The sequence below is a fragment of the Gadus macrocephalus genome, chromosome 20, assembly GCF_031168955.1.
Source record: "Gadus macrocephalus chromosome 20, ASM3116895v1".
Classification (NCBI taxonomy): Eukaryota; Metazoa; Chordata; class Actinopteri; order Gadiformes; family Gadidae; genus Gadus; species Gadus macrocephalus.
The window spans coordinates 17,864,229-17,868,264 of NC_082401.1; the positions used below are offsets into that span (position 1 = coordinate 17,864,229).

Genomic DNA, 4,036 nt, shown 5'->3' on the forward strand with positions numbered 1-4,036 from the left:
CAAGGTCACAAGGTCATCGGTTACCGCAAGCAGGAGGCGTGTGGCATGGGTTAACGGTTACCATGGTGAAAGTCCAGCTCTCTTTCTTAAGAAGAGAGGAGTATAATCAAGGTACAAAACGTCTCCATGGAAACCACATCCCATCACAGTTTGAGAACGTTTAGCTCTTTATAGCTTTGTAACACACAACAGAATGTATGAACAATTTGTAACATTTCATCTATTTTGTTGTTATAAGTTTACTTTTTTTAGAAGTAGGCTAGCCTATATCTTTAACATACTTTAAATTACTAAAACTTTAGGAAATTTGGAATACCTAAGTTTATAGTAAGACACAAAAATATATTTACAGTAGGCTATCTTTAGACTCATTGCCCGAGTAGCATTAACACTGCCATGGTAATTGGTTAAATTGTCACGGTCTTTTAATCAAAGACTATAATCCAAAAAAGTTACGTAAAATTATCCAAAAATGAAATCATTACCATTTTCACTAAAAGCCTTTTTACTTTACTTCTTTTAGATTGCTCTTTTTTGGGATAACCTTTTGGTTAATTATTTGGGGGATTTTTTATAGGATCACTTTTTGTGAAATCTTTTAGGATTCCTTTTTTAGATTTCTTTTTTTTTACATTACATTTTCGATAATTCTTTTGGATCCCTTTTTGGGATCTTTTCTAGGATAACTTTTTGGGATTTTCCTTTACTTTTCCTGTTAATCTTTCAGGATTAGGCTACTTATTTTCGATTAGCCTACATTTTGTGATATTTTTTTTGTATTCCTTTTTTTTTTATTCCTTTTTTGGGATTCCTTTTTTTAATACTTGACTGTGCGTTTTCCCGATATTTGACAAGTGATCCCATCTAGCCCAACTGGTAGTGCCTACCATTAACGCTGCCAGCCTCAGCGGTTCCCTCTGTCTTCATGACAGCATGAAGCATCTACCAAATTTGTATCTGTTATATATTTGATAAATTTTGTATCTTTGTATCTTATCTGTTACATTAATACAAAACGACGTTTCAAACCAAATACTACTTTTGGTTACAGTGCTGATTACAGGTAAGAATCAAGGGGAAAAGCGCTGTCGCTGGGGTAAGGCCGTGCATGTGTTCTGTGATGTGAATAGCCTACCTTTTGTAAATGCTAGCAGTTACTATTAGGTATTCACAGTGTAGACCTAACTGTGGATACATATTGTTGTTATTATACTTTTTATTATTATTATTATTATTATTATTATTATTACTATCTGGCATCCATTCCTTCATATTATGGACATATTATGAATGTGGCTTCATGTTCTGTTCAATCGTTTTCACTCTCATCATGTAATCAATGGTCTGATTATATAACCCTCATTATGAATAGTGATATGTTTCCTTCACCTGGAGCCCCAGAGGAGCAAGTTTCCCCGGGGACACTGGAGCTAGAAACCTTACATTATGTTGTTGTGTATCTTATTTTCTCCACATCACCCCACGTTAGGTGCCCACCGACCCACCACCATACACAGGGGGTCGATGAGGTGTCCTGGCCCGGAGGTGGATGAGGAGGTAGGCCTAAAGGGCAGAAGGCGGGGAGGTGGGGGAGATCCGCTCTCCACGCCTCTACCGGTAAGACTGTCAGCCATATTTCTGAGTCCGGGAGAGAAGAGGTTCCCTGAGCAGACAGAACCGGAGGAGGAGGCTGCACCGGCCCGGATGTACACGGCACTGACTGTAGATAGACGAGATACTCCCGGGACACAGACGGGTCTCCGGGTACAGCGACACTTTGGAGGTGAGTTATGCGTTTCTAAACACTTGTGATGAGGAGAGGGAACGGGGAGGGAGGGAGGTGGGTAACGGATCTCTTACACCGGCCGGTGTCATAGCGGCAGGTGATCGGAGCATTGCCTTCTAAAACATGATCGTTTATGGATAGGCAGGCGGGCTGGGGTGGGTTTCTGGTCCACAGGACCGGTGTGTTCAAGCGGATCCGTTGTATTTATAGCCGTGTGGGACCGTTGACAGGTTGTCTGGACAGACCGACGACCTTTATCGGGGCTATGGGAACAAAGTTTTATTTTCATCACCAGCCACTGGTCACGCAACAATGTCTCTAAAGGGATAACCGAGTCGTCTATAGGTAATAACCCGTATTGATATTAGATGGACGTGGTTTGGTACAGCCCGGAGTGGGTGTGTTTGTTTTCACTGTTGGCTTCTCCTGCAGAAAGACGAGACCAGGTTTCTTGGGAGCTTTGCAACTTTACGAACGAGAGACACCGACGAAGCTCCTGCATCACTGCGGGGTTTAGACCAGATACGGTATCGATAAGTCATATCAGTAGGCTATCGAAGGGTCTGTATCTAACACAGGCTTCCGTCATCGTTCATATGCAAATACACTTTTGGTCTCGCCATTGAACCTTAGAAGCGTCTCCACGGCTATTTTAAATTCCGCTATTTCTGGCGGTCGCCTCTGGAGATTACGCAAAATGATACAGCGCTCCCAACGTTCCAGAGTGGCGTTTTGGCGCACACGCTGTCCGGGAATAGAGCTCCGTTGCCCGTTGCGCACACACGCACTTAACGCATACAGCGCCTTGCGATCTGGCAGAAACAGATGCCTAGGTGACGCGCGGGTTAATTATCTCCGTTGATTGGCCGCATGGCACCGGGAACCGAAGTTTGATTGGCTGTTTGGTCGGTCGTTCACGGCCGCTGTTGCCCGTGGTTCACTTTTCTCCCGTCCCCTGTATACCGACACGGGACACCTTTTAACGGACGGTCTTGTGTTTCAGGGAGCGGTAGGCCTACTATTTATCTGAGCAGGCCGATATGCATTTACATTATCACCAAACTAGCTGTTTCTCTGGCCAAGATAACCGTGTTTCATATGGCTTCTCCATCTGTTCAAATGCAGATGACAGAGTCTAGGTTTTGTTATCACTTGTTCAGTATTTTCTCGTTGTAAACACAAGCCTTAAATTTGTAAATCTTCGACTGTGTAGGTCTACTACAATACTATGTTGGTACAGAAATTCTGCACAAAGTAGCTGTTGAAGAAACTAGTTTACCTATACTGCAGGTTTCTTACTTTCCAACAGTAGCCTACTACTGTAGTCCTCAAAGAAGTATAGTAGACCTACATATTAAGTATACGTTACTACAGGAATACTGTAGTAGCCTAGTTGTGCAATTCTGCAGGTGCATCACTTGTATAATGTCTGCAGAGAGTAGGCCGAAAGGTACCAGACATTAGTCTAGTAGTAGAGCAGTAGTATCTGTCTGATGTCTGATACCTGATCCAGTATCAGTAATCATTAAATCCTAACACTGGGGTGAGTGAGTTCCATGTGAGGTCACGACCCCAGACAGTAGGGGTTCTGTCGTGTCATGTGATCACCCCCCACACACACACACACACACACACACACACACACACACACACACACACACACACACACACACACACACACACACAGACACACACACACACACACACACAAACACACACACACACTATATGGTACAAAGACAGCCTTGTGCTTCAACCTCTATAGCTACTGTTGTCACAGCTGTCGGAAGTGTTTGTGTGTGTGTGTGTGTTTGCTTGTGCGTGTGTGGTACCGCCAGAGCAGAGCTGAGGTCTGTCATGGCTTCACTGGCTCATTTGACACCTAACCCCTAACCCCAGTGCAACTATACTGTCCCCTCGCAACCAGGACGTCAGGAGGGGTGTTGGGCCGTGCACAGTTGATCTGTGATGAAAATCCATGTTCTACTTTTGGTAGGTAGTGTGTACGACTGGTCTGTTGTTGTCCACAAGGTGTGGAGCTGCTCGTGTTGGTCAACTGGGTCAGAAGTCATTAAAATACAACTGCAAGGCACACACGCACGCACGCACAAACCTACAAAGACATGCTCACACACACAAACACTCACACCCACACCCTACCCGTTAAGAGGTTCATAGAGTACCCTGGACATTCCGGATATTTCGCTCACTAATGGGTTACCTGGAGAGTTTAGAGAGTTTGTGTGTGTG

The 4,036-nt window shown here is 44.1% G+C and overlaps 1 protein-coding gene across 2 annotated transcripts in view; it reads left to right on the top strand.

Moving 5' to 3' along the window:
- The first annotated feature begins 1,534 nt into the window (after window positions 1-1,534).
- LOC132448578 (radixin-like) overlaps window positions 1,535-4,036 on the top strand; it is a 17,543-nt gene continuing 15,041 nt past the window's right edge. For both annotated transcript variants that reach the window (XM_060040000.1, XM_060040001.1), the window contains exon 1: window positions 1,535-1,783. The gene's annotated coding sequence lies outside the window, so the exon portion shown is untranslated. The remainder of the gene's footprint in view (window positions 1,784-4,036) is intronic.